Below are 10,951 nucleotides of genomic sequence, written 5' to 3' on the forward strand. Positions count from 1 at the left end.
TCTTGTATTTATTCCACATCGTTATGCCTAGAACGTGCAGCTTTGTAATTGGGCGTTTGCCTAGTTTTCTTTCATGATCGGTGATACATGCGATGTAAAACCACTAGTAAAGGTACATTTTAATACTTGTTATTTTATACTGAATTAGCCTTGGAGGTTGACTGTGCAATGTTATTTAATGTTGTAATTACTGTAATATCGACATATGGGCCCCATCTGCGCACTCCTGAGAAACAGAAAGTGTATCCAAGCTTCATCGGTTTAGGAGAGAATAAAGGTGTGGTAAATACTGTAATTCTGCAGTAGAGCGCTCCACGTGTGGGAGACGAGACGTGCCGTCCCGTGGTGGCTTCCCGACTGGGGTGGACTTTACGTTCTGTACTGTACTGTGACGTAGCTTTCTTCTGTAACAGTTCTGTTCTAAAATGAAGTGTATTTTTGCCTTAGCAAAGGATGGTGTTTGGAAAAAAACAAAAAACAAAACTGTGTAGCCCCTTTTTAACCTAGTGTTCATTCAGAAAAATTGATGCAAATCTCCATTCACTCTCACTGGTGCACACTCAAGTTTTACTTGAACGGTTCTCCTAATAAAGCACTTGTCTTCTGCTCTTTACCAGCATGTGAATTACCTGTTTTCTAGCACAAACGTGTTCTGCATGGGGAGTGTATTCCTTGTGTCCTAAATTTAGTTGACAGGGGGTAAAGCTATGTAGGTTTTCAAAATGTCATTATGACAAGAAAAATTTACTCTTTTTATAGGAATTCCTATCATCAGAACACTTTTTTTAAAAAAAATAGCCATCATGCCTTTTCCAAGGTAGAAACTGATGGGTTGGATTGTTGTTTTGTTTTGTTTTTTACATTTTCTCACTCTGGTTAACTCTGGTGTGTTTGTGGCAAGGAATTTCACTATATTTTTTATGAACTGAAAATGAAATCTTGATATTCACTTTAGATTTTCCCATTTTATGTGACAACATAATTTTTTTTTAAGATTTAGAAGAATTTTACAATATGTTTCCATAAATAATACCAGTTATATTCACTGGCTGTGTGATGTCAGGGCTTCCTTGGTTTCTGTTTAAATATTATTGGATACAACATCCCTAATATTAAGTTAATTATTTTGTAGAGACTGGGGCACAGTACTTAACTTGATAAGTAAATACTCGGCATATAATAAGATGAAATATACTCTAGAGCCTTAACCCAGTAATATTGTTCAAGGAAAGAGTTCACTTAAAATCCGGGGGCACCTGAGTGGCTCAGTCAGTTAAGCATCCGATTCGGCTCAGGTCATGAGCTTGCGGTTTGAGTTCGAGCCCCGCGTCAGGCTCTGTGCTGACAGCTCGGAGCCTGGAGCCTGCTTCGGATTCTGTGTCTCCCTCGCTCTCTGCCCCTCCCCTGCTTGTGCGCGCTCTCTCTCTCTCTCTCTCTCTCTCTCTCTCTCTCAAAAATAAATATTTAAAAAAAATTTTTTTTAATAAAATCTGAACACCCTTGGGGCACCTGGCTGGCGCAGTCCGTGGAGCAAATGACCTTTGATCTTGGTGTTTATAAGTTCAAGCCCCACATTGGGAACAGAGTTTACTTAAAAAAAAATTTAAAAACATGAAAGACCTTTTGTGAAGTGATCTTCACCAACAGTAACATTGCACAACATGGGCAACAAAAATAACAGTGATGAATGAGACACCGATTTACTGTAAATAAATGATTCCATCAGAATGTATCCATTGAGCACAATGACCTCTGCCTTCATTTTTAACTCTGTTGAGGTACCTACTGTGTCTTAAGACATGTAAAGGAATTGTAAAAGATGGTTTCTACTTCGAGATTTGGGTCCATTTTGGAAAGACAAAATGTAAAACACAAAACCAAAAACCACACCCAAATAGGAACAATGAAAGGGCTCAAACAAGCACAGACGATAGATGCTATAGAAATTCAAAGAAAGGTGAGTTTTGCATACCTAGGAGAAAGGATTTTAAGGATGGATAAAATTTCAGGAAGAATGGAAAAGATCCTTTAGGAAGGAACATGTCAGAAAAGGCTTCTCATTAGTAGCGGCTGTAAGACACATGTTAGAGACAAACCACTTAGAGGGGCACCTGGCTGGCTCAGTCCGTAGAGCATCGCACTCTTGATCTCAGGGTCATGAGTTCAAGCCCCACATTAGCGATAGAGTGGACTGGTAGGGTTCACATTACACAAAGCACTGATCAACAGCCTCAGCTTGGACTTGACCTGTGGTTAGAAGGGAGCAATTAAGAGGCTTTTCAAGCCAAGGAAATATTAGTAAATTGTGTCTGAGCAATTAATTAGCAACTTTGCTGAGGGCCCGTGTACATCAGATTCTAGGTTCTGAGAAAACAGCAGTAAAAATAAAAGAAAATCTAGATCTGATAGAAACTTGTGGGCTGATTGAAGGCTAGAGCCAGGAAGATCTTTTCAGAGATTTTTTTTCAGGATCAAAAAGGGTGAATGGGGGTATATTTGAGAGTCCTTTCAAAGGATGTATCAACGAGATATCACGAGTAGGATGTGGACTATAAAAGGATGAGTGGGTGGCAGGGAGAGCTTCCTGGCTTGTGATTCAAGTTTCAGCTTACATATCAAGACTTCCACTTTCATCTAACATGGATAACAAGTACCATAGTTATCCTTTCACCTCCAACAAGGAAAAAATTAAGACAAGATCTATGAAACAACAGGTACAAGCGATGTTTTCATTTTGGCGAAATGTTCTCAGGACACTGGCTACCAGTCAGTGAAGGACAGTGATCCCTGAGAGGAAACGAAATGACCCCTGTGGTTGTTGCCCCAGCTACTTCCCTCGAGAGTGTTTCCAGGCTGTGGCACAGGGAAGGGGGAGCCCAAGTAGAACCTAGCGTTCACCCTCGTTAAGGAGCCAGAGCTGAGACACCAGGGAGGTCAAGGCAGCTAGAGTCTGGAAGGGAGCTTTACAAAAACCTCAAAGGTCTGCGGAGATCAAACATGGGAGGAAACGTGAGGCCAGTGGAAGAGCCACCTGGAAGGATTAGCAGAACCGGACCTTGTACAGAAGTCGTGCCCTTTCCGACCAGCCTTAGTGAAAAACCTCATGGTTCATAGGTCAGTGCCTATTCAGAAGTTTTGCCTCAGCTGTGGAAACTAACTGTTTTGGTCCTGTTTAACCAAACTTAAGCACTATTCAGAAGGATAACTATTTGAGTAACTCAACTGTGTCCCAGAACAAAGTTTAAGAATATTTTTTTAAGTTTATTTCTTTATTTTGAGAGAGCGTGAGCAGGGGAGGGCAGAGAGAGAAGGAAAGAGAGAATCCCAAGCTCTGACAGCACAGAGCCCAGTGCAGCGATCTCACAACCACGAGATCATGACCCGAGCCAAAGTAAGAGTCAGATGTGTACCCGACTGAGCCACCCAGACACCCAACAAAGTTTAAGAATATTAATAGGAGTACAAAATGTGCACTCACCAGCATAGTATTGTTCACAGTATCTAGCATCCATTCAAAAGTTTTCCTGTATGCAAATATGCGGGGGGAAAAATCAGTGGACACCAGAAGTGGCAGAGGTGAGATCATTAGTAGACAGAGACATTGAAATAGAGTAACTATATTTTGCATGTTCAGAAAGCCGGAGAAAAGGTTAAATATGTTAAGTACAGACTGTACTGGTTGGAACTAGATGTTCACCCACTAGACATTGTAGAAGAAAAGATGGTGAACTTGAAGACGTAGAAACTATCCAAACTTGGGAATGCAGGCTGGTGCAGCCACTCTGGAAAACAGTGTGGAGGTTCCTCAAAAAATCAAAAACAGAACTACCCTATGACCCAGCAATTACACTACTAGGCACTTATCCACAGGATACAGGGGTGCTGTTTCGAAGGGACACATGCACCCCAATGTTTATAGCAGCACTATCAACAATAGCCAAAGTACGGAAGGAGCCCAAAAGTCCATTGATAGATGAACGGATAAAGATGTGGTATATATATATACGATGGACTATTACTCAGCAATCAAAAAGAATGAAATCTTGGGGTGCCTGGGTGGCTCAGTCGGTTAAGCATCCGACTTGGGCTCAGGTCATGATCTCACGGTTCGTGGGTTCGAGCCCCATGTCGGGCTCTGTGCTGACAGCTCAGAGCTCAGAGCCTGGAGCCTGTTTCAGATTCTGTGTCTCCCTCTCGCTCTGCCCCTCCCCCACTTGCACTCTGTGTCTCTCTGTCCCAAAAATAAATCAAAAACATTAAAAAAAAAAAAAAATGAAATCTTGCCGTTTGCAACTACGTGGATGGAACTGGAGGGTATTAAGCTAAGTGAAATTAGAGAAAGACAAATATCATATGACTTCACTCATGTGGACTTTAAGAGACAAAACAGATGAACACAAAGGAAGGGGAACAAAAATAAAAACAGGGAGGGGGACAAAGCATAAGAGACTCATAAGTATGGAGAACAAACAGGGTTACTGGAGAGGTGTAGGAAGGGGGGATGGGCTAAATGGGTAAGGGACATTAAGGAATCTACTCCTGAAATCATTGTGGCACTATATGCTAACTCATTTGGATGTAAATTAAAAAAATAAAATTAAAAAAAAAAAGCAAGTCTCCAAGGCCAGCCCACATTCATGGGAGTGGCATACCTTAAACACACATACACACACACACACACACACACACACACAGAAAGAAAGAAAAGAAACTATCCAAACTGAAACAGACAAAAAAAAAAAAAGGCTGAGAAAAGATGGGCAATGCATCAAATGAGCTGAAGGACAATGTCAAGCAGTCCAATGTTTGTGCACGAGCACCCAAGGAAGTTGAGGCAAGGGGACGCAGTTGAAGTTACGATAGCTAGAATGTTCCTAGATTTGCTAGAAACCATGAACTAATGGGCCCAAAATGTGTAACAAATTCCAGGGTCAAGAAACATGAAGGAAGTGATACCAAGGCATATTAAATTTAATTGCTTTAAAATCAATAAAAAAATAAAATCGGTGATGAAACAACTTAAAATCAGCCACAGAGAAAACACATATTACAGAAAGAAGAACAAAGAAATGAACAGACTTCCTGTCAAAAACAATATAAGATGGAAAAAAAAAAAAAAAACCAGCACTGGAGGGGCACCTGAGTGGCTCAGTCAGTTAAGCGTCTGACTTCGGCTCTGGCCATGACCTCACCGTTCATGAGTTTGAGCCCTGCATCGGACTCTGCTGACGGCTCAGAGCCTGGAGCCTGCTTTGGATTCTGTGTCTCCCCCTCTCTCTGCCCCTCCCCCACTCGTTTTCTCTCTCTCTCTTTCTCTCTCTCTCTCTCTCAAAAATAGATTTAAAAAAATTTTTGGAAAAAAAGTACTAGAAAAAATAAAACTCAAACTAGAATTCTATACTCAGATATGATATTTTTCAAAAACAAAGGTGAAATAAAGATTTTCAGACGTAACAAAAGCTAAAAGAATTTATCACCAACAGACTTGATACTCTAAAAATTGTTAAAGGAAGTCCTTCAGGCAGATGGAAAAGTATGCCAGATGGGAATCTGCATCTACACAAAGGAATAAAGGGAGCCAAATTAACAACTATGTTTAATGCAAAAATAGTAACAATGTTCTTATAGGATTTATAACATGTAGAAATAAAACTTGTGAAAATGTAGCACAAAGATCTGAAGATTTTTGCAAGGTTCTTATATCTTATGCATAGTGGCATAATGCATAGATGTTAATAAGTTAAAAATGTATACTATAAATATTAAAGAAACCACTGAAAAGACACAGTAGACTTATAGCTAATGAAAAACAAAGGAGATAAACTAGAATTAAAAAAAAAAAGGCAGAAAAAGAAACAAATGAACAAAAGAACAGGTGGGGAAATAGAAAACAAACAGCAAATGGAAGGTTTAAACCCGACCATGTCAATAATTACATTAAATATCAATGGCCAAAAGCCCCAACTAAAAGGCTGCAATTGTCAAATTTTATTAAAATATTAAAAATCTACATGCTACCTGAAAAAAAAACCCCACTTTAAATATAAAGACACATGGGGCAACTGGGTGGCTCAGTCGGTTAAGCGTCCAGGTCATGATCAGCTCAGGTCATGATCTCACAGTTGGTGAGTTCAAGCCCCACATCGGGCTCTGTGCCGACAGCTCAGAGCCTGGAGCCTGCTTCGAATTCTGTGTCTCCCTCTCTCTCTGCCCCTCCCCTGCTCATTGTACAATAACGTCAGTACATTAACAAGAGATGCCAGCTCAGGTGACAGACTCTGAATGGAGATGTCCTGTAGACAGGAGATAATGAACTGTAACCTGGGTAAGAAGCTGGTCAAGGCTTATCTGGACGTTACCAGCGGAGATCAGTAAATGAAATAAAGCATATGTAATCATAGTACAATGATGTACTGTGCTCAGGGGAGTAGTAAGTAAATCTGTAGATGTTTTCAAATGTGAAAATCATAAATCCTGTGTCTGTAGGTTTGGGAACATGAAAAATGAATTCTCTTTCTTGTGTAGATAATTTAATATTTTTCTTTCTCTAAATTTATCTTCTGAATTGTTGTCCTTTTTTTAGGCTTGTGTATTTTGAGAGACAGAGAGCGCAAACAGGGGAGGGGCAGAGAGAGGGAGACAGAATCCCAAGCAAGCTCTGCACTGTCTGCAGAACTGTGACATCATGACCTGAGCCCAAATCAATAGTCAAGCTTAACCGACTGAGCCACCCAGGGCCCTCTCTAGATAAGTCATATTTTAACTTAGATGGTGCCATGGAAATAGTAAAGCAAGTAAAACAGTAGAAAAACCCACCTGTTTAATGTCTGTGAGAAATCAAATGTTCCTAAAACATTTTGTACACTGTCCAACTTATGTCTTTTTACATATAAACAAAGCCACGCTCATTATGGATTCTCAAAATGCTGATATTGTCAAAATGGGACCTGTGTTATGTTGAGCTGATTATTTTTTGCTTATGCCATCAATAAGTTATTCTCTCGATAAAGAAGATGTGGTATATATATACAATGGAGTATTACTCGGCAATCAAAAAGAATGAAATCTTGCCATTTGCAACTACGTGGATGGAACTGGAGGGTATTATGCTAAGCGAAATTAGAGAAAGACAAATATCATATGACTTCACTCATATGAGGACTTTAAGACACAGAACAGATGAACATAAGGGAAGGGAAGCAAAAACAATATAAAAACAGGGAGGGGGACAAAACAGAAGAGATCTTAAATATGGAGAAAAAACACAGGGTTGCCAGGGTTGCTGGAGGGGTTGTGGGGGGGGGGGGATGGGCTAAATGGGCAAGGGGCATTAAGGAATCTACTCCTGACATCGTTGTTGCACCCTGTGCTAACTAATTTGGATGTAAATTAAAAAAATAAAATTTTAAATCAATCAATCAATCAATCTCTGTGAGGTATTCTGAAGTTTGGTATCATCGTACCCACTTGGGATAAACTTTTCAGCCCCAGTTGTAATTTGTACAACTATTGCGAGCCATGCCTAGAGTAATTGGTAATCAACCCAGTCCAAGAGTCAAAATACCGATGGATCGAAAGGGCTCTCATGACGCTGAATCTCCTATAGGCTGGCTGCTTCCACAGCACCGGGGACGAGGCCAGGCTGCCCTAAATATTCACAGGCCCGGACACGAGAGCACAAAGAGAATGATTGTTCCAGAGCACACCCCTCTTCCCTCCCCCCTCCTCCCCCCCAGTTCCATCCTGTATCGGGAGGTGCTTGAAGCACAAGTGTGTGGACAGTTTATGAATCTCCGTGTATTTCAGTTAACCGGTCGTGAGTCTGTTACGTCTATTATCGAGCTCACTCCCCCATGTTTTGATTTTGCCAAATGTTTAGCTTAATTCAGATACACTTTCCATGATACTCATTAATAATGATATTTAAAAGGGAAGGAGGAGGAGGGAAAGGTTATCTACTATAATGTTTTTCTCAGTGAACCCATGCTTATTGTTCATAATTATCTTTTGGTTTCCTTCCTAAGTCACTCTCAAAATTTTCTAGAAATCCGTGTTTACCTGTTCTGTCTCTTGGTGCCTTTTCTGTTTGGCTCAGTTTTGCAAAGGACACTTACAGCAATTCAGAAATTTCATCCTTGGAGCTGTTCCTGTGCCCTTGACTTATTTTTCTATCCAGGAGTCATAACATAATTCAGAAGAGTAATAAGGGTCACCTGGGTGGCTCAATCAGTTAAGCGACCAACTCTTGATTTCGGCTCAGGTCATGGGATCGAGCCCCATGTCAGGCTGTGTGCCGAGTGTGGGGCCTGCTTGAGATTCTCTCTCCTCTCCCTCTGCCCCTCTCCCCCACTTCTGTGCTCTCTCTCTCCACAATAAAATAAAATGGCTCAGTTGGTTAGGCATCCAACTTCAGCTCAGGTCATGATCTCACAGTTTATGGGTTTGAGCGCCATGTCGGGCTCTGTGCTGACAGCTCGGAACCTGGAGCCTGCTTGGGATCCTGTGTCTCCTTCTCTCTCTGACCCTCCCTCGCTTGCACCCTGTCTCTCTCCGTCTCTCAAAAATAAATAAATGTTACAAAGTAAACTAAATAAATAAATTTTTTAAAATAATTTTTTAAAATAATCTTATACCTCTCCTGTTTAAAGAAATAACAAAACGTTTTCTTCCTTTTCTTACAAAAGTGACCCGTTCAATGAAAATTTAGAAAATAAAGCTGGTTCTGGTTCAAGATAGTAAGGGAGAAGGATCCTGAACCTGCCTGCTCCCGTCAACACACTGAATCCACATGTACATACCAAACAATTCCCTCTGAAAGAAAACCAGAAACCAGCCAGGCAACTCCTATGCATTGGGCAAAAAACCCCTCACATCATGATGGGTAGGAGATACTGAGGCACAACGATGCCGTAATGCCACCCCCTGCTCTGCAGCCCACAGTCAGGGGGAAACTCTTCCTACAGCTTCTCCCTAAGAGGCAAAGAGTTTGAAAACCACATCTGACAACCCAGATGCTTTTAAGAGCTGAAACCATAAAACTCCTAGAAGAAAACAAACTGTAAGCTCCTTGATATCGCTCTTGGTGATGACACTTTGGATTTGACACCAAAAGCAAAGACAACAAAAGCAAAAATAGACAAGCGGGGCCGCATCAAACTAAAAAGCTTCTGCACAGCACAGGAAATCCGTCAACAAAATGAAACAAAATCCAACAGAATTGGAGAAAACCTTTGGAAATCATCTCTAATAGGGGGCTAATATCCAAAATATATAAAGAACTTATACAACTCAGTGGCAAAAAAAAAAAGAAAAAAAAAATCCAATTAAAAAAATGGGCAAAAGATCTGAATAGGCATTTTTCCAAAGAAGGCATACGAATGGGCAACAGGTACATGAAAATTGGTGTTTAACATCACTAATCATCAGAGAAATGCAAATCTGCAATGAGATGTCAGCTCACACCTGTTTGGAATGGCTGTTATCAAAGCCAACAAATGCCAAGGAAGTGGAGAAAGAGGAACCCTTGTGCACTGATGGCGGGAATGTAAATGGTGCAGCCACTATGGGAAACAGTACGGAGGTTCCTCAAACAATACAAACCAACACTACCATAGGATCCAGCAATTGCATTTCTGGGTATTTATCCAAAGGGAAAAAGAAAAGCACTAAGTCGAAAAGATATCTGCACCCCCATGTTCACTGTGGCTTTAGTCACAATAGCCAAGACATGGAAACAACCAAAGTGTCCATCGGTGGATTAACGGATAAAGAAAATGTGGCATATATACTGTGAAATAAGTCAGAAAACATAAATGCCATATGATCTCACATGTGGAATCTAAAAAAGAAGAAAATTGAAAAACAGAGCTCATAGGTACAGAGAAGACATTGGTGGTTACCAGATGCGGGGGTGGGCAAAATGGGTGAAGAGAGTCCTAGGCACAAACTTCCAGTTATAAAATACATAAGTCAGGGGGGCCTGGGTGGCTCAGTCGGTTGAGCGTCCGATTTCGGCTCAGGTCATGATCTCACGGCTCGTGAGTTCGAGCCCCACGTCGGGCTCTGTGCTGACAGCTCGGAGCCTAGAGCCTGCTTCTGCTTCTGTGTCTCCTAATCTCTCTCTGCCCTAAACCACTCACAGTCTGTCTCTGTCAAAAATAAATAAACATTAAAAAAAATTTTTTTTAAAAAAATAAAATACATAAGTCATAGGGATATAATGTACAGCCTGGTGACTATCATTAACATACTGTCTTATGTATCTGAAAGTTCCTAAGGGAGCAGATCTTAAAGTTCTCATCACGAGAAAAAAAGGGTAACTCTGTGTGGTGATGGATTCTAACTAGACTTAGGATGGTGATCATCTCACAATATACATAAATAGCGAATCATGATGTACATCTGAAAGTAACACTATGTGTCAATTATATCTCCATTTTTTAAAAAGATACTATGGATAAGCCAAAAGAAAAAAAAATAAATGCCTCACCATCCTAAAGTACTGCTAATAATTTGCTGTATATCCTCCAGACTATTTCTATGGGAAGTTCTACATATAATTACAGTGAGCTTGAGGATTGGGGCAAGATCAAGGCAAAGGCATGACCGCCAGATGGCGATAGCACACAGTCAGCTTTACTTGGACTGTGTTTTGACCTGCAGCGTGGGAAGGGAAGTCCCTTGCAGCAGGAGACTTTCCAGTGACAGCATCCTGGGGCCTCCACCCAGAAGGAGAAAAGGACAAGAAAGTCCCAGAGGAGAGAGGAATTGGTGGGGGGAGGGGTTCCTGCCTAGGTGATACCTCTCAGCAGCACGATGGGGGAATCTCTGAGTCAGAGAGTTTGGAAGGGCAGAGGCAGCTTGGGGTCTTCAGTAGCATAGCATTACTTACATGTGAAACCTAAAAAAAAAAAAAAAAAAAAAAAAAAAGGCAAACTCAAAGAAACAGAGA

The sequence above is a fragment of the Panthera leo genome, chromosome F3 (genome assembly GCF_018350215.1).
Source record: "Panthera leo isolate Ple1 chromosome F3, P.leo_Ple1_pat1.1, whole genome shotgun sequence".
Lineage (NCBI taxonomy): Eukaryota > Metazoa > Chordata > Mammalia > Carnivora > Felidae > Panthera > Panthera leo.